The sequence below is a fragment of the Bufo gargarizans genome, chromosome 1 (assembly GCF_014858855.1).
Source record: "Bufo gargarizans isolate SCDJY-AF-19 chromosome 1, ASM1485885v1, whole genome shotgun sequence".
NCBI lineage: Eukaryota > Metazoa > Chordata > Amphibia > Anura > Bufonidae > Bufo > Bufo gargarizans.
Window position 1 is genome coordinate 334,091,987 of NC_058080.1, and position 20,894 is coordinate 334,112,880.

At 44.2% G+C, this 20,894-nt stretch overlaps 1 protein-coding gene across 4 annotated transcripts in view; it reads left to right on the forward strand.

Annotated features, from left to right (window-relative positions):
- Nucleotides 1–20,894, forward strand: part of TBXA2R (thromboxane A2 receptor) — a 780,355-nt gene that overhangs the window by 190,789 nt on the left and 568,672 nt on the right. Inside the window, exons 1-2 of one of the 4 annotated variants that reach the window (XM_044306235.1) lie at nt 16,187–16,253; nt 18,387–18,575. The exons of 1 other annotated variant lie outside the window; for it this stretch is intronic. The gene's annotated coding sequence lies outside the window, so the exon portion shown is untranslated. Of the gene's footprint in view, nt 1–16,134; nt 16,254–18,282; nt 18,576–20,894 lie in introns of those variants that run through there. 2 more of the 4 variants (XM_044306251.1, XM_044306228.1) reach the window with 2 other exon arrangements.

The window sequence follows — 20,894 nt, forward strand, 5'->3', positions numbered from 1 at the left end:
CTGATCAGAAACACCATTGATAGATTGGGGAATCAACCCACTGATACTACCGTTCAGAAAGAGGCCCAAAGTCCTCGCATTCCCTTCATCTCCCATTTCTCGACTGACAGCCCGCAAATTGCGGGTGTCATTCGGAGACATTGGAGATTGATAGGGAATAGTTTTCCCGAAATTGCGGAATTTAAATCACCCCCTCTTTTCTCCTATCGGAGAGGACGGAATGTGGGTGATAGACTGGTGAAGGCGGATGTGGGCAGTGCCAGGATCAATGTGAGGACAATGTGTGGTTCTACTCGTACTGGCTGCTACCCTTGCTATCATTGTATAAATTGCAAACTTATGATCAAAGGAGATACATTTTTAAATCCGGCCACTGGTGGGATGATGAAAATCACTCAATTCTTGACCTGTGACTCATCCTACGTGGTCTACCAACTTACCTGCCCGTGTGGGAAGTGGTATGTTGGTGAGACCACGTGGGATGTAAAGACACGATTGAATCAACATCGCTACTCCATCAGGAAAGAAAAGATGGATTTACCAGTGTCCAAACATTTTAAAGAGGCAGGGCACACACAGAGTGATTTGAGATTTCGTGTTTTGGAACAGGTAGAATTGGGGAGGCGTGGTGGAGATAGACAGGCTATCCTTAAAAAACGTGAGTTATACTGGATATATACGCTAAAGACGTTAAAACCTAATGGGTTAAACGTGGACTTTAGGGTGGATTAGTGTAGTTTGGCCCTGGCACTGCCCATATCTTATGCCTTCTCTACTCTGCAGGATCCGTATTCCTTTCTGTAGGTCAAATGCACGTGTGTTTCTGCATTTGAATGATTATCTTGAATCAAGTATAATTTTTTATGAGAATTGCTAAAATTTTCTCTTTTTGTTTTTAGATTCATTTTGATCTCACTGCCTTGGCGGAGGCACTACATGATGTGACGTTCATCCTGGTTCCAGTTGGCTCCCCAATATCTATTTACTCTATTCAACCAATATATGCCTGGTTCAGTGCTTTATTATTTGTGCGGAATTTGTTGTACATTGTTCTGGATGCCCCCGTTTACCGTTCATATAGAAAAATTTGATCCGTTTGACCATGGTACCTGCATTATTATGGTTGTTCTTCACCTTTTTTCCTTGTATTGAATGCTTATATTCATTTATGGGTATCAATGTTGTTACTTTTTGAGAGAACAGTGGCGTTCCGTGGGGATCCCCCTGCAATGTAGGGTTGTTTTCCCATTGTTCACGCCGACATCTCATTATTATGAATTGTCAATTAATATGTGACATTCATATACAAACCATGTAAAACAATTTTTTATCATTTAGATTTTGGATCTTTGGGGCACTGTGCCCGACTACCATACGTGCTTTGACATGTGGGTGGCCGTGCGGCATTGCCCTAGGACCCATTCATTTATAATATCGGGTTCCATGGACTAGCAGCTCTATTGAGATCACTTTGATCATGTGATATGTGTTGGGTGGCACCCATTACTGCTCTGACATGCGCACAATGCATTTGATCCAGTTTCGTCCATCTTAGTTGTGGGCGTTAGCCAGCCGCTCGAAAACGGAGGAATCGCGAGATTTGATATATTCGCGCATGCGCTAATTACGTGTATTTTCGCGCATGCGCTAATTACGAGATTTTCGCGCATGCGCTAATTACGTATAGTATTTCCGCGCATGCGCAAATCATGCATGGGGACGCCAATGGAGCATGTTTAACGCCAACCATGCAGCTGCCCACCTGACAGTGAGTTTTTAATTCACCTTATTAGGGTAATCACTGACACTTATTATGTTATATTCCATATAAATTACGATATGTGGAATTAATGTAGTTTTAGTTTGATGTGTTATTTTGGCCAAATGAGGCCAATTTGTTATATGTATTTTTTATGATCACATGTATTGTTCGTTCACTGTATATTCACTGTATTATGTTCAATTGATGTTAATCTATTTTCGATTGATGCCCTTATTTAAAGTGTGTCTGTAACACGTGTGCACTGTGCTTGATAAAGACAGCAACAAGCTGTTGAAACGTCGCCTGATTTTGGGTCCAATAAATCATCAACTTTTGAATTGATTTGGAGTGCTGCTGGCTATTTTTCACTTCTAGTACATTGGACCAAGGTGCTGGTCCACACTGGCCGGACGTGCACCCCCTGCTTATACAGTGTGCTGCTTCCTCACTTTCTTCAAATTATATAGATATATATATATATATATATATATATATATATCTATATCAATAGAATAGATATATATATTTATAGCAGCACACTACAATATAAACAATATCGTTGGTGGGATAGGGGATAATAAGGGGGTAGATCAGGGGTTATAGGGTTGATACTTAATCCTTCCAGAGGCCTTTCCAGGTGCTCATCATGTAGCTGCTCTCTCCCATGTGTGTCTCATCGTAGTTCCGGTTTCCAAGAGACCCCTGTTCCTGGTTTCAGGCTCCTATATCAGCCTCAGAAACAGCCCACCTCCCCCTCCTCAGGGATATGACATCATAGTGTGACTGTGACGTATGCATGCTAGTTGGCCCTCTGAGGCTAGCAGCACCACACGCCCAGCCATGTCACAAACACAAGGTGGGGCCGAGCATAGTAAATAGGCTGATAAACTCAACAAAGTGCCTCAAATCAATTGATCCCTTAGCCTTTGAAGTCACCAGCCACCTGGAGACATATCCACCCCCCTGCAGAAACTGGCTGAACGCCGTACCTATGGGGGGAAATTTAAGTATATATATATATATATATATATGTGTGTATATATGTATATAGATACTTGGGGCGCATCTATATACATATATATACTCATTATAAACCTGGGGCATACATGGGGCATTCTAAGGGGGATTATAGATATATATATATATATATATATATATTTGTGGTCATGGCTACGGCCAAGAGGTATCCGAAGAACCCTAGGGAGAAAACAACGGGAACAACCTAACCCAGCTAGGCGTGTCTTAGCTGACCTGACTAAATGGCTTGTTGTGTGCCCTAAGCCATGATCGTGGGTAGGCCTATAAGTGGGCATACCCTGTGGAAATGAGAAGATAAGGGAGGGAGGGTGGGGCACCTGAAAACACACACCTGAGAATGAGGGTGTGGTCCGTATATGAAGAGCCTCCGCCCCTCCCACAAATGCAGGCTGACTAATCAGCCTTACCAACTTGTGGTCATGGCTACGGCCAAGAGGTATCCGAAGAACCCTAGGGAGAAAACAACGGGAACAACCTAACCCAGCTAGGCGTGTCTTAGCTGACCTGACTAAATGGCTTGTTGTGTGCCCTAAGCCATGATCGTGGGTAGGCCTATAAGTGGGCAAAAACCAAGCCAAGTAGGGTAGAAAAAGAATTTGAATGGCATGTACAAACTAATCCCCAAGCCAACTGCAAGGCATCCGGGATCTAGAGCGAAAATTCGGGGTATGTGAGGCAAGACCAGTAGGAAACCTACAACCCATCTTGTGGATGACAAGGCCAGAGGCATGATGCTCAATATTGCGGATACCGCACCAAACCGGAATGGAGGACTGAGAATACGTTGTGAAATGGATCATAAACCAACTGAAACTTGTAAAGTTTGGTTCTAGTGCGAGTACTGGCAATGCCCTAGCGTCAGGAGATCGTGGGACCAAAGCCTAATTGCCTAGACTATGCAGGAATGAGGGCCAAAAAGAACCAGGTAGATAGGAAGAGAATCCTTGAATAGTTACCCAGACAACAGCTATCCGCGCTTTGTTCTACTGTGCGCCCCTGAGAATTGTTTTTATGCTTGAGAGTCGACGTGAAGACCGACCTACTATCTGAATCTTCTACCGTGAGAAAATGATGGACCTTGTCCAAAATCCGATTTCAACGTGGTTGTAGGGAGTCGGAGGTTAGTGGGGCAAGAAGCTATGAAGCCATAATATACAAGATTCTGTCTATGCCCTCCCATGAGTGAGGGAATGCAATGCAATGAAGCTACTGGCGAAAATGAATTCCTGGTCGTGGTAAAAAGGCAAAGACTTTGCGCGGGGACCTGGTTGACAAGATATGATCGACTACGATCAGAGACTGAAATGCTAGAGCAAATTGCCCTACTTGTTCTTCCTCTGGCAGGACCTGAACGAAAGCATGAACAATTAAAGAAAGATGAAATATCTGCGTAAGACATGACAATAATGCTGTAGGGCGAACCGGACCAGTTTTGCGGTCAAAACATAAAATGAGCGATCAACATGGATTATTAGGAAATTAGGGAAGCAGGTATGTATGAGATACATAGGGGCCAAATCGGCCTAGATGCACAGATGGACAACCAACCAAGCAATCAGCCCAGCAGGTTTGAAAACAGTCGTCGGGCCCCCGAAGCCATGGGGCCGAAGCAGTCGTCGGGCCCCCGAAGCCATGGGGCCGAAGCAGTCGTCGGGCCCCCGAAGCCATGGGGCCGAAGCAGTCGTCGGGCCCCCGAAGCCATGGGGCCGAAGCAGTCGTCGGGCCCCCGAAGCCATGGGGCCGAAGCAGTCGTCGGGCCCCCGAAGCCATGGGGCCGAAGCAGTCGTCGGGCCCCCGAAGCCATGGGGCCGAAGCAGTCGTCGGGCCCCCGAAGCCATGGGGCCGAAGCAGTCGTCGGGCCCCCGAAGCCATGGGGCCGAAGCAGTCGTCGGGCCCCCGAAGCCATGGATCAACATGGATTATTAGGAAATTAGGGAAGCAGGTATGTAGGCGATACTTAGGGGCCAGCCAAGATGCACAGATGGATAACAAACCAGGCAATCAGCCCAGCAGGACCGAAAACAGTCGTCGGGCCCCCGAAGCCATGGGGCCGAAGCAGGTCGTCGGGCCCCCGAAGCCATGGGGCCGAAGCAGGTCGTCGGGCCCCCGAAGCCATGGGGCTGAAGCAGGTCGTCGGGCCCCCGAAGCCATGGGGCCGAAGCAGGTCGTCGGGCCCCCGAAGCCATGGGGCCGAAGCAGGTCGTCGGGCCCCCGAAGCCATGGGGCCGAAGCATGGTCGTCGGGCCCCCGAAGCCATGGGGCCGAAGCAGGTCGTCGGGCCCCCGAAGCCATGGGGCCGAAGCAGGTCGTCGGGCCCCCGAAGCCATGGGGCCGAAGCAGGTCGTCGGGCCCCCGAAGCCATGGGGCCGAAGCAGGTCGTCGGGCCCCCGAAGCCATGGATCAACATGGAGCGATCAACATGGATTATTAGGAAATTAGGGAAGCAGGTATGTGTACGATACATAGGGGCCAAATCAGCCTAGATGCACAGATGGACAACCAACCAGGCAATCAGCCCAGCAGGTTTGAAAACAGTCGTCGGGCCCCCGAAGCCATGGGGCCGAAGCAGTCGTCGGGCCCCCGAAGCCATGGGGCCGAAGCAGTCGTCGGGCCCCCGAAGCCATGGGGCCGAAGCAGTCGTCGGGCCCCCGAAGCCATGGGGCCGAAGCAGTCGTCGGGCCCCCGAAGCCATGGGGCCGAAGCAGTCGTCGGGCCCCCGAAGCCATGGGGCCGAAGCAGTCGTCGGGCCCCCGAAGCCATGGGGCCGAAGCAGTCGTCGGGCCCCCGAAGCCATGGGGCCGAGTTTTTTTTTTTTTTTTTTTTTTAAAGAATTATGACTATGAAAAGTGACATGAATAAGGTGCACGCGAATTAACCGATTTGGCAGGCGATACCCAAGATAAACTACGTGGCCTGAATAACATGCAAGGCGAAATATCGTTAGGAACGAGACTTGACCGACGTGGAAGGTGACCCCGATAGTTCAACTGCATGACCTGAAAAGACGAAGGGAAACCTGACAGAAAATGGAGATAATAACGGACATTAACTAAAATTAATAACATAAGCTGGCAAGCAGGTAAAGATATGAGTCATTCAAAAGCATAGCTGCACAGGTGGACAGACACCCATTGGTCAGACCCCTGAAGCCATGGGGCTGAAGCAACCACCAGGGGCCCATGGGGCCAGGCAGCCGCCGGGATGCGAACCTTAGAATTAAGGACGGCTGGGGAAAAGATTGGGGCTTAACCCAACGGGTTTAGTAAGCAACCGGGACTCGATAACCTAGAAAGACAAAGACATGGACTCACATAACCATGACCCCCTCCAACAGAAACCTGGGACACTAACCAGCCTACAACCATGTCGTACCCTTAACAAACAAAACATGACAAAACGGTCATGGGGCCCCCAGAGCCATGAGGCTGGATCAGTCATAGGGCCCCCGAAGCCAGAGGGATGACGTTGCGGTGACGATAAGTAATTAAAACGTAAGCCGGACCTGATGGCATATGAAGTGACTTGAATGATTGGATTGGCTAGAAGGTGGCCTAAGGAACATGACTGCCAACAGGCGTTAAAAATAGACATTAGTAATCTGAAGCACGTGCATACATAAAACACTAACCACCGCGAACCATAAACGTAAACATGAAATGTCTGGGGCATTGCAAGTTCGCTAAGAGAAGTCTCTTATCGTGACAAACAAATGAACAGCTTGTGAAAACATAGCAGGAAACTTACTCCTACTGGCCCACTGACCTCCGCTGAGGAGCTGTGTGGTGAACTGGGGCAGGAGACCAATCTGAGTGAATATGAACCAGGATTAAACAGAAACTAGGCCTATGGAATGTGAAAGACCACCGAGGAAGGGAACGTAAGCCTGAAAAGAACGCAGTTATGTTTGTCAGGAGAGAGGTACCAGAGCGGTGGGTGCAGACTGCCCGGGTGAGATTGAGCAAAACCACGACGTAGCAATGAACAGGAGAATGCAGCTTTGAGTGGGAGCAGAGTACAACACATGATGTAACAACAAATGGGTGAATGCAGCTTTGGATGTGAGTGGTACCTAAAAACATGGTATAGGCGCAGCTCTGAGTATGGGTAGCGCATGAAAAGCATGGTATAAAGCAGACGTATAAATGCAACCTGAAAGTGAGCAGAGTATTGACGTGATGCGAAAGCAGACATGTGGACGCAGCTCTAGTAGTGAAAGGAGTATAGGACAAGATGTGAAAAGCAGACATGCGGACGCAGCTTTGGATGTGAACGGAATATTAACTTGATGTGACCGCAGACATGGAAAGCGGCTTTGGTGAGTGGGGTATACAGCCTGGTGTAGCAGTAGAAGTGTTAACACAACTTTGGGTATAAGCAGAGCATGAAAATTGGTATAAACACAGCTTTGGTTGTGAGTGGAGCAAGGTGGAAACACCAGGGTGGTGCGTCCAGAGCATGAAAACGGAGTAACAGTAGCAGCTATGGCTGTAAGCCGAGTATACAACATGTAATAACAGGCATGTAATACGGATCCGGCTGTCGGCTGGGGACGGAATGAGATGTAACAGCCAACAGGTGAACGCAGCTTGAATGTGAGACCAATCTGAGTGAATACGAACCAAGAGTAGAAAAGTGCAGTACAGTGAAGACGTGCCAATGCAGCATAAGACATTAAATAAAAGCCGAAAGTGTAAATGCCGCTCAGGATAACAGCGGAGCATGAAAGTGTGACATTGTGGATAAGCTCTGCCCGTGTATTTATGTTTAAATTGTATTGGAGCTGTAATTTGGCATTCCGGGCACTAGAGGCCGCTGTTTTGCAGCACAGTTAGCATGCTTCTGGGTGAACCAGGAAGTAATGATCTGACATGGTGGAAGGATTGTGCTGTGAGGGGCTGAATCCGATTCCATCCTGGCTTGTGGATGCCCGGCAGTAAATGGATACTCAAAGGAAGGAAAGTATCTGCTGTCCCCTGTCTGGATCTAGCACTTTGAAAGAGAGGTTGTCCCAGGAAGACGAGTTCCAGTGTATGGACAGAAAACCTTAGCATCAAGCAAGGCCGCATGGTTGCTGAGAGCTTGGTGGCCATCCCGGGTAAGCAGCATTCTAGGGCCCAGAACGGACGCAGGTGAGTGCACCCGATTACCAATTATACTTCACTGTTTGGCGCCTAAAGTAACAGAGACTAGCCTAGGCCTTGTATTAGATAGTTAGATAGGGTATAGCTTTGTTAGGCCTTACTGTACTGAACTGCAGCGCAGTAATTGACTTGCAGGCTCTGCTGCGTCTGCCACCGGTTAGGTGTGTCTTCTATAGCGGCACAGTACGACTTGTAGGCTCTGCTGTGTACGCCAATGGGCTAGGCCTGTCCCTCGGACAGGGACGGTGACTGTGGGCCTGGGGTATGACTTATACTGTTTGTACTTGTGTTAATACTGTTTCCAAAGTAAAGTTTATATTCTTGCATATAAAGCTGGTGTCAGTGTCGCTTTCCTTGTCTGTGACTTTGCTGTATCCTGGGGAGCCCACCCCGGTACACGGCTTACGAAAGTGAAATACATTAAGTTTAAAGATGGTGGTAGCGGGGGAAAAGGGGGGAGACACATGGCAAGGAACAGCTACAACAAAAGGCCTAAACAATAAACGCTGCGTCCGATCTCCAAACATGACGTCAGGTGCAGCCCGGGTAACTCTTACATCAGCCCGATTGCTGTAACGAAACTTTTCATACGAAACGAACGAAGCAAAGTGAAACTTGTAAGATTTATAGGAACCAACTCTTATTACCAACAAACAAATGAAAAGCAAATGGAAGTATTTAGGCCCAAACGAGCAAACCTGAGGTAGCAGATTCTGAGGCGAAGCCTCCCGTTCGCTAGCATAGTCGGATCCGACCGGCCTGGAGAGACGGCCCCGGCCCAACCTACTTACGTAATATGGCGCGTGCGAGCTACGGTAGCAGAGAGCAAAATAACAAGCTCCATGCTGCAAAGAAAGAATCCTACCACCAGAGAAGCTAGTGTGCTAATGGCACCTGAAAACACACACCTGAGAATGAGGGTGTGGTCCGTATATGAAGAGCCTCCGCCCCTCCCACAAATGCAGGCTGACTAATCAGCCTTACCAACATGTTATAAGGGGCCACAGCCATATATATATTATAAGGGGCACGGTCTAAAGGAGGCACATATTTCCCACAGGGGCCATCATGAGCCCCTGGGGATCACCATGGGCAGACGTGCGCAGATGCTGGGCACATCTGCGCACATCGTCCCATGATGCTGTGGTTAATGTATGCACATATATACCATACATGCCCGCACATGTTTGCAGGCATGCATGGATATATATGCATACGTCTCAACCCTTCCTCAACAACAGGAATCAACTGATAAGTCGCAGTTTTTTGGGGCATATGGGTTCCATTCACAGTTTGGTACATTTTCTGGTGCTCATAATTCCGGCATTCCTGAGGAGGAACGATTTTTCTCTTCTTTGTCTTCTATTTGGCGGAAAATCCAAAATAACTTGGAAAAGATGGGCAACAGGTATAAGCGTGTGTCTGACAGGAGACGTATGAGTGGTCCGGACCTGAGAGTGGGTGATTGTGTGTGGCTGTCTACAAGAAACATTAAACTTAAAAGGCTCCTGTCAGCCCACTAAACCGTTTTTTTTTGTTTTGTTTAATAATAATCCCTATACTGCGAGCTCTGCATACATAAGCTAAATAATCATTTTGGTTCAGTAGAATTTGATAAAAAGCTATTTTTATAATATGTAAATTACCTTGCTACCAGCAAGTAGGACGGCTACTTGCTGGTAGCAGCCGCATCCTCCGATCCTAATGACCCCCTCCTCATTGTGAGGGGGGTCTGCTGGCCCTGTTTGAATTCCAAATCTCGCGCCTGCGCCGTACCTGTCTTTAATTGGCGCAGGCGCACTGAGAGCCGGCCACTCTCTCGGCCGCTCCAGCCTCAGTGCGCCTGCGCCGATGACGTCACATCTACACCCGGCGCAGGCGCATTTCACTTTCAGTTGTAAAATTTTGCAAAAAAAACGACATCCATATATACATTTTTCGCAAAATGTATTGTTCTACATGTCTTTGATAAGAAAAAAATGTTTGGGCAAAAAAAAAAAATGGTTTGGGTAAAAGTTATAGCGTTTACAAACTATGGTACAAAAATGTTGAATTTCCGCTTTTTGAAGCAGCTCTGACTTTCTGAGCACCTGTCATGTTTCCTGAAGTTCTACAATGCCCAGACAGTAGAAAACCCCCACAAATGACCCCATTTCGGAAAGTAGACACCCTAAGGTATTCGCTGATGGGCAAAGTGAGTTCATAGAACCTTTTATTTTTTGTCACAAGTTAGCGGAAAATTATGATTTTTTTTTTTTTTTTTTACAAAGTCTGATATTCCACTAACTTGTGACAAAAAATAAAAACTTCCATGAACTCACTATGCCCATCACAAAATACCTTGGGGTGTCTTCTTTCCAAAATGGGGTCACTTGTGGCGTAGTTATACTGCCCTGGCAATTTAGGGGCCCATATGTGTGAGAAGTAGTTTGCAATCAAAATCTGTAAAAAATGACCGGTGAAATCCGAAAGGTGCACTTTGGAATGTGGGTCCCTTTGCCCACCTTGGCTGCAAAAAAGTGTCACACATCTGGTATCGCCGTACTCAGGAGAATTTGGGGAATGTGTTTTGGGGTGTCATTTTACATATACCCATGCTGGGTGAGAGAAATATCTTGGCAAAAGACAACTTTTCCAATTTCTTTTATACAAAGTTGGCATTTGACCAAGATATTTATCTCACCCAACATGGGTATATGTAAAATGTGGGTTGCAGCGACCAATGTTAATGCTAGTAGTCTGGTGAAAGCATTCCACAGAGCTCATCCTGATAAATTTGATCCTGGGTGCCTGGAGGACACCCGTAGAAGGGGGGGTACTGTCACACCGGTGACAGGTTTGAGAAGGTCTGAAAGTTTATCTGCTCATGAGTGATCTGACAGCATATTTTGGTTTCACTTTGTCTGTGTGTTGCTTGTATGTCCACACCTCCTGTTCAGGTGTGGATCATGTGACCTTTACCTCCCCCTATTTAGTTTGGCTTCACCCATCACTCCTTGCTCTGGATAGCTTCATTTGGTGTTGGAAGAGCTGGAGTGTGGTTCTAGTTAAAGTCCTGATCATTCATCATCCTTAGAAGTTAAGTGTTCTGCTTGTTGTGTTTTGTATTCCCCCCCCTGTTTACTAGGCCTCAGTGAGACACTGGTTCCTTCATCAGGGAAGGAGCGGGTTGTCTCTGCCCTGTGTTGTGGAAATTTTTATTAGCATAGGATGACTATAGTGGACTTTCTCTTTAGGTTAGGAATGTAGGTTTATTTTGTATATGCCTCCCTGTGTAAGTTCTGACCGGAACGGTTATAAAGGAGCGTTATCGGGTCACGACGTTACACGGGAAATTCTATAGATCAGCACTCGGGTTCCTGCCCCCCAATGTGAAAGCTGCCACCGTTGGTTTGAGGGGGATCTAATGGCTGCTGGCTCTGAGAGCAATGTTCTTAGCGGATCCTCATCAGCAACGGTGGGGTATAGCACACTGATGCCGGTCTCATTTAACCATGGGGGCCACAATATGATAAAATATTGGTTGGTGGGACTGGTGGCCATGTGAATGCTATATCACCTTTCTTGGTCGACCCTGTTTTAAAAGACCTTCCTCAGGGACTGATTCCCCCCCCCCCTTCCTTTCGGAACAATGTCTAACAGAGGTTCACTTTGGGTCTGTAGGATATCTGTACTGAATTAAACAGATATTGTCCGATTAGGGCCATATCTGTTTAAATAAAAGGATGAATCATTTAGAAGCATTTGCACGTGTCCTGGGTGTGGTAGTGGATGGTGAGAATGTTTGAGCTCCACCCACCAGCACTCTCAGAAAGTGTGCAAATGTGTACCTTTCAGTTCTGAAATGTATTCCTATTGGTCAAGGCATGAGGTGGATTGTACCTGCCTATCTGTAATATTACTGGGCGGCCATGTGCCATGGAAGGCGGGGTTAGCCCAGTAAAAAGGTCTAACAAATGTTAAGAGACACAGAATTTCTTGGACACAAAGCAGACTGTACACGAGTCTTATTTCATCGGTGCCGGTTGCTTACACTTGCAAGTCTCCATATATCTAAAAGAGCTAATAGTACTTCACAAGGATCAGGATCCAACGGTACCAGGTTCCAAAACTACCACTACACCTGTCATTAAGTCTAGGGCATCTGAGGGCCACCAGGGTTTTCTAGGTTCCTGTGTATGGGCATCTCTACCATCGAGAGGTGCCCATACGGATAGGAGTTAGGGCCAGGAGCAGGGTTTCATAAGTGGTGACCCTTTTCCTTCCCTAGTGGTGAGGCCTAGTAGCATAGTAACATAGTACATAAGGCCGAAAAAAGACATTTGTCCATCCAGTTCGGCCTGTTATCCCGCAAGTTGATCCAGAGGAAGACCCCTCTCTAGTAGCTATAGCCTGTAATATTATTAAGCTCCAGAAATACGTCCAGGCCCCTCTTGAATTCCTTTATTGTACTCACCATCACCACCTCCTCAGGCAGAGAGTTCCAGAGTCTCACTGCTCTTACCGTAAAGAATCCTTTTCTATGTTTGTGTACAAACCTTCTTTCCTCCAGGCGCAGAGGATGTCCCCTCGTCACAGTCACAGTCCTGGGGATAAATAGCTGATGGGATAGATCTCTGTACTGACCCTTGATATATTTATACATATTAATTAGATCTCCCCTCAGTCGTCTTTTTTTCTAAAGTGAATAACTCTAATTTTGATAATCTTTCAGGGTACTGTAGTTGCCCCATTCCAGTTATTACTTTAGTTGCCCTCCTCTGGACCTTCTCCAGCTCTGCTATGTCTGCCTTGTTTACAGGAGCCCAGAACTGTACACAGTACTCCATGTGTGGTCTGACTAGCGATTTGTAAAGTGGTAGGACTATGTTCTTATCACGGGAATCTATGCCCCTTCTGATGCAACCCATTATCTTGTTGGCCTTGGCAGCAGCTGCCTGACACTGGTTTTTGCAGCTTAGTTTGCTGTTTATTAAAATTCCTAGATCCTTTTCCATGTCAGTGTTACCGAGTGTTTTACCATTTAGTATGTACGGTTGACTTGCATTTTTCCTTCCCATGTGCATAACTTTACATTTATCAGTGTTAAACCCCATCTGCCACTTATCTGCCCAAGCCTCCAGTCTATCCAGATCCCTCTGTAGTAGTATACTGTCCTCATCAGTGTAAATTACTTTACACAGTTTAGTGTCATCTGCGAAAATTGATACTTTACTATGCAAGCCTTCTACAAGATCATTAATAAATATATTGAAGAGAATAGGGCCCAATACTGACCCCTGAGGTACCCCACTAGTGACAGTGACCCAATCTGAGTGTGTACCGTTAATAACCACCCTCTGTTTTCTATCACTGAGCCAGTTACTTGCCCACATACAGATGTTTTCTCCCAGTCCGAGCATTCTCATTTTATATACTAACCTTTTATGTGGTACAGTGTCAAATGCTTTGGAGAAGTCCAGATATACGACATCCATTGATTCGCCGCTGTCAAGTCTAGAACTTACCTCCTCATAGAAACTGATTAAATTAGTCTGACATGACCGATCCCTCACGAAGCCATGCTGATATGGCGTTATTTGCTTATTTCTGTTGAGATGCTCTAATATAGCATCTCTCAGAAAACCTTCAAACAGTTTACCCACAACAGATGTTAAACTTACCGGCCTATAGTTTCCAGGGTCTGTTTTTGGCCCCTTTTTGAATATTGGCACCACATTTGCCATGCGCCAATCCTGTGGGACATTCCCTGTCAGTATAGAGTCTGCAAATATCAGAAATAAGGGTCTGGCTATGACATTACTTAATTCCTTTAGGATACGGGGGTGTATGTCATCCGGTCCTGGCGATTTGTCTATTTTAATCTTTTTAAGTCGCTGATGTACTTCTTCCTGGGTCAGACAGGACACTTTTAATGGGGAATTTATTTTTGCATTCTGCATGTCATCTGCCAATTTATTTTCCTCAGTGAATACATTGGAGAAAAAAATATTTAACAGCTTTGCTTTCTCCTCATCGCTCTCTGCGACTTCCCCCTCATTACTCTTTAAAGGGCCGACACCTTCAGATTTATACTTTTTAACATTTATATAATTGAAGAATATTTTAGGGTTAGTTTTACTCTCTTTGGCAATTAATCTCTCGGTCTCTAGTTTGGCCGCTTTTATTTGTTTTTTACATGTTCTATTTTTTTCCTTATAGTTTTTCAGTGCTTCCGTGCTCCCCTCCTGTTTCAGTGAATTATATGCTTTCTTTTTGTTATTTATTGCTTTCGTTACAGTTCTATTTATCCACATTGGTTTCTTTTTATTCCTTAACCTTTTATTACCATACGGTATGTACCTCTCACAATGAGATTTTAGGATGTTTTTAAAGATATCCCATTTTGTGGCTGTATTTTTATTTTTGAGGACTTTGTCCCAGTTAGTTTGGCCTATGGCCTCTCTTAGTTGGCTAAATTTAGCTTTTTTGAAGTTTGGTATTTTTGTTCCTCCCTGTAGAAACGCTCTTTTGAATGATAATTGGAAGGTTATTACTTTGTGGTCACTATTTCCCAGGTGTCCCCCAACCTGCACGTCTGTTGTTCTGTCCAGCCTATTGGTTAATACTAAGTCCAGTATGGCTGTCCTTCTAGTCGGGTCCTGAACCAGTTGGGAGAGGTAATTGTCTTTGGTTATTGCTAGTGTCTTTTCCCTTCCGTATTGTTGTCTTTTGGTGTCCTCCCCTACTACATCTGTGACAGGGGCTGGTTCTCCAAAACATGTTTTATCTATGGGCCTTTAATTGCTATCCTGAATAAAGAGACTTGTTATTGGATCTAGTGATTATTGGACAAGCCATTGTTTTTTATTTTCCTTGATGTAATTGTTTGCACATCTAGAAATGTGTTTTGATTACTCCAAGCAATGTGAATTGTGGGACACTTGCTGCTGATCTGAAAACCTGTTTGGGCATATCATATGATGATATAGTTGTTGTGATGCATCACAACAGCAGATAAGCACATATCTGCCTATCTCTATACACTCTTTCAAGAGTATTACTCAGTGTTGAGCTCTACCTCATTTTTATATAGCTTGAAGTCCTGATATGTCTGTTTTAGTAACTACTTGCATTCTCAATGCAGTAACAATGCTGGACCAACATTTCTTATCACTGTATGTTGCACCATTCCTCTATCATTACTACCAGTTAACGGTGCGTCCTTGTATAGTCTGACACTGCCAGCACTTATTGAACAGGTTCAGACTGTGCAGGGACACACCCCAGTTGGTAGAACACAGTTCACAATTTAAAACTTCTATTAATAGAGGACTAGTGCAACACACAATGATAAGAAAAGATACTCAAAATTATTTCTTAGGGAATGCAATTAGTTAATAAAATAGACATATATGGAGAGGCGAAAGGTCCCCTTTAAATCTTTCTATGCTGACCAAGGTGGGAAGACACAGTAAGTGACACAGGAATGCCCTGTGATGCAGTTTCTGACCATACCTTCTGTAGGAAGACCACTGAAAGGGCAGGACTAGTGCCAAAGGATTTGTCTGCGAAAATTAAAAATCTCAGACAAGCCCTAAAATTCCTTAAAGGGGTTCTCCGAGAATAACTATTTTATAGCAAGTGTCATCAGCCTGACTTTCTAAATAGAGGATGCATTCTTACCAGCTCCCAGCTGGTCCGATTCCTCCAAACTGCCTATGATGTGTCCATGTTCCGATCCCTGCTGTGTTGACGTCCGGCACAGCAGGGGTATGGTCACATAGTCTGCTGCAGCCACTGACTGGCTTCTGACATGACACACAAGTAGACCATCGCCACTAAAGCCAGTCAATGGCTGCAGTGGAGCATGTAATCATGGAGGATCAGAGTGCAGATAAGTACAAATCTTCTGTTTAGAAAGGCAAACTGCTGGCATTTGCTAAAAACTCATTATTCCTGGAGAACCCCTTTAAAATAAAATAAAAAAAACATATTATATGCATCCTTTTCTCCAGCTCCGTTCTCTGCATTGATCTGGTTTCTCTGCCCTTTTTGTTTACAAACAGCAGCGGTGATGTGCCTGGATATGGCACGTGATGGCTACAGCCAAACACTGCCCTTATCGGTCTACCATTCAGGACATTATTAGGCTGAAGCAGTCCGGTGCCACATCACTGTGCACATGTCGGCGACATGCAGAGTAATGTGCTGGGATAAGGCACCTGACCAATGATTTGCTGCAGTGATCACATGCTGTATAAAGGAATGTCTCTGCTGATGTTTGTAAAAAACTGTTCCAGCACCACAGAGAATAACACCAAAAGAAACGGGTGATTATAACTTTTATTTAAATTTATTTTAAGCCATTGTAAGACTTTTCTGCGATTAATAATTTTTTCAGACAACCTCTTTGATTACTGATTAGGGTGATAATTCAAGGAATTCCACTATGACTTATTTCTGCTCAGAATGATAACATTTTAGTGATAGCGGTGCATTGGAAGAATTGTTAATAATGCATTTGCATATAGGAAAGTTACAAAATATTTTTTTATTAGGGACATTACATGTATGCTCCTGTTATTTTCTTATATCTGGCTGTGTGGTTTGCCTTATCCAGCATACAGCCTTCCTTCCTGAAGACTTAATTAGATTAATAGTAGAACTCAGATGAAGGCTAAAGTCATGGCATTTTGTCTCGAGTTCTTCCAGACCAATTGGGCTTTCTGCCTGGAAAGAGTACGGAACGGATATTAATTTACAGACTTTACACCAATCTTTCCCTCACTTATGACAATTGTGGTACATATACTTCAGCCTTTGTTTAAGTAGAATGTTTCTTAGTTCTTTCAGCCCTGGATTTTTATTTTTATTTTTTGCATTTTCGTTTTTCACTCCCTGCCTTTCTGGGGCCATAACCTTTTTTTTTTTTTTTTCGTTAACATAGCCGTATGAGGGGTTGTTTTTTTTGCAGTTGCACTTTCTAATTCCACCATTTAATATTGCATACAATGTAGTGAGGAGCTGGAAAAAAAAATCTAAATGGGGTGAAATTGGAAAAAATTCAATTCCGCTACAGTTTTATAGCCTTTAACTCTTTCAATGTCCAGGTCAGTATGATTACAGCTATACCGCATATGTATATATTTTTTGTGTTTTTTTTTTTTTTTTTTTAATACAGATTTTTTATTTATTTATTTATTTTTTTCATCACCATATTCTGACCCCAATAACTTTTTTTTTAGTTATGTGTACAGAGCTGTGTGAGGGCTTGCTTTTTGAGGGGCGATCTGTATTACTTATTGATACCATTTGCATTGATACCAAGTGGAGCGATTAAAATTTTTATATTTAAAAAAAAATACGTTTTTTTTTTTTTATAGTTCCTATAGGGAACTATAACAAGCAATCATCTGATTGCTTCTCTCAGACTCCAATGCATTAGCATTGGAGTCTGAGGATTACGTCTCATGCACACAACCGTTTGTGGGACGCAAATTGCGGATCTTCAAAACATTGATACCGGCTGTGTGCATTTGCAGAACACAACGCCCTTCCTTGCTATAATTTTTTTGCGAAACTGTCATACGGACATGAAATGCACACAGAGTAATTTAAGTTTTTTTTGCAGCCCCATTGAAGTGATACGAGACACAAAAATAAGTTTGTGTGCATGAGCCCTTGCACTGTGTTCACTTGCAGGCTCTCTATAGAAACTAATGTGCGGCAGCCTTGTATCACTCAGAAGTACAGAGGCTACCGCACACACCATTTGGGACCCCTGATCCTCACTAGGTGGAGCTGGTACACACCCCGAAGTGTATGCTTCTGTGGCTATGGCGTCTGCTTGCGAGCACTCACACAGCTTTGTACATGTATAGTGCTGGTTGGGAAGGGCTTAAAGGGCATCTATCATCAGATTTGTACCTATGAAACTGGCTGACCTGTTGCTTGTGCGCTTGACAGCTAAATGCATCTGCATTGGTCCCATGTTCATATGTGCCTGCACTGCATAGAAAAATTATGTTTTAATATATGCAAAGAAGCCTCTAAAAGCAATGAGGGCACAACTACTAACAACTAGAGGCTCTGCTTGCTCTGTAACTGATGCACCCCTTGCACTTTAATTTACAGGGGCCAGGCATAATGACGTTTTCACTGCCTTGCCCTGTCAATCAAAGTGGAGAGGGTGCAGCAGTTGCAGAGAGAGCAGAGCCTCTAGGTGTAACTCCTGTTGTTCCTAGAGGCTAATTTGCATACAATTAAACATCAGTAATGCAGTAACATATGAATGTGGGATCAACAGAGATGCCTTCAGCTATCAAGCGCACATGCAACAGGTCAGCCAGTTTCATAGGTACAAATCTGTTGACAGATGCCTTTTCAATGGGTGCAACTTCTACAAACTTTGCCAGATGCAAGTGTTAAGACTAATGCTCACATATTTAATATATTTTCTCTAGGCAGAGGTACAGTATACAACAGGCCTGCCCTCTATGCCTTTCCCTGCTATCGCCATAGAACCCCTGGCCATACAGATCTGGACATCTCTGAACATTGTGGGTTTTAAGTTGGGAAGCAATAAAGAACGTATTGCCTTGTATGCAGATACTCTCCTTTCCCCGTAGGACCCACAAGCATCCCTAGCTGAGGTACTTACTATCTTTAATTTATTTAGATTGTTCTCTGGTTTCAAAGTTGATTGGGGCAAAACCCATCTTCTAGCTGTGGATGCAAAGACGGCCGATATCAAAATTCCCGCTCTACTTTTGTGGGTCGACCAGACTGTTTATCTTGGAATGCGAGTAATACTGATGATATACTCCCCTTGTTGCAGTTGATTAAAGGGGTTGTTTCACTTCAGCAAATAGCATTCATTATGTAGAGGAAGTTAATACAAGCTACTTACTAATGTGTTGTTATTATCCATATTGCTTGCTTTGCTGGCTGGATTCATTTGTCCATCACATTATACACTGTTTGTTTCCATGGTTATGACCACCCTGCAATCCAGCAGTGGTGGTAGTTGTTGTACACTATAGGAAAAAGCGCCAGCCGCTCTGGTGGATGGGCTAGTGCTTTTTCCTATAGTGTCCAAGTACGACCACCATTGATGGATTGCAGGTTGGTTGTAACCATATAAACTGCTATAATGTGATGGAAAAATGAATCCAGACAGCAAAGGAGGCAATATAGATAATAACAATACATTAGTAAGTATCTTGTATTAACTTCTACATAATAAATGTCATTTGACAAAGTAAGACAACCCCTTTAAGAAATCAGATACTAAATGGAACTCTCTACCTCTTACTTTGGTAGACAGATCTTGGTAGGTAGATCTTGCTTAAAAGTAAACTGTTGCCTCAATTTTTATATCTTTTTCGTAACTCTCCTATTTGTATCCTACAACATTTATTTTGGTGTCTTCTCAAACATACCGTACATTGGAAGTTTTGTGGGCAGGATCTACTTCTAGAGTACAGTTGGAAACTCCTGTTTGCTTATCTGCTGGTAGATTAAAGCGGGCAGCCATTTACTCACTTCTATAATTATTATTTAGATAGTCAATTAGTATATGCTCATTGGTGGTTGACTTCCACTGACTATAACCCCACAGTGTGTTTAGAAAGTAAAGTATTAGGCCTTGATAGATCTTTGCAGGTACTTCTTATAAATTGTTAGATTAGATCAACTTCATATACCTGAGCCCATGTTGGTTAGCCTTTAAGTGTGGTCGGATACTCCTTATTATTCTTAGGTTAGTTCCTATGAAGGGGCAAAATGGTCTCTGAACATTCCATTATGGTTTAATCCCTGACTTCTTCACTTTGTGAGACTTCCCAATTCTCAGCTTTGGAAGCGACATGGCTTACCACTTTGTCTTATATTGTCTACAGGGGCCCCTTATGCTCCAGTATCTGCAATCTACCTTTATTTTTCCAAATAATTCATTTGCCACAACCAGTCAAGGTGGACTAGGACATTGGATAGGAGTGGTAGTGACTCTGGCTAAGTGCAAACAACATGAACAGACCTTATCTGAGTATAGGTATAACGACAATATCTATACACGTAAAGCCTAAGTGGCTAACCTAACTTGACCCAGATATTAGTATCTTATTATTAAAATATAACTTTTAATTAATATAATTAAAATTGATATGTGAGCAAAATGAAACTGTTAAAAATAAACTGTCTCCTGTATGTGGTACCTAATGTGTGTGTGTTTTCTTTCACTAGCAGGGATGTGCACTCTCACTGCTGTGATCCCACTCTGATTAGTCACATTACTCCTTTTCCCAGCTGTTCCACTGGCTTATGATATCTAAACTGCTATATGAACACTGATGCTGGTCTTTTGTTTATAACTGGTGGATTATCTATCTAATAGTTATACACACATTAACAAGAGACCGACACCTAAAACCTAAGAACTGCAACCCGACATGTTTTGCCTGCTAAGCTGGATTCATCAGGGGTATTGGGCAGCATTGAAGAGAGGATGCAACAAACGTGATATAAATAACCTCCTGGACAGAATTGACCGAAAATGGTTCAATTGGCTGTGAGGGCGTATACTGAATGGGTGTAAACCTGTGGATTTATCCAATAGCGCCACAAGGAGTTCCGCCTTCTCAAAAAGCCGCTTTTTAGGGAACAAAGTATCCAAAATGATGCCTTAGCAAGGTCAGAATGTCTGCCCATACGACATGCACAAGTGTTAATTGTCAGAAGAAAAAGTGAATGTGCCTACAAAAATTCTCCCTTTTAATTGGAATCAGCAGCAGTGCAGTGTGGAGGTGGAAAGGGTATGGTATTAGAGACACATGGCCTCAGCATGGAACATAGAAGGCAGTAGATTGGCTGGCTGGCTGGCTGGCTGTCTAAGAGTGGTGGTAGCAATAGTAGTAGTAATAGATATAGTAGTAGTGGCAGATGCATAGTGGTGGCAGTAGAGGATTAGTAGT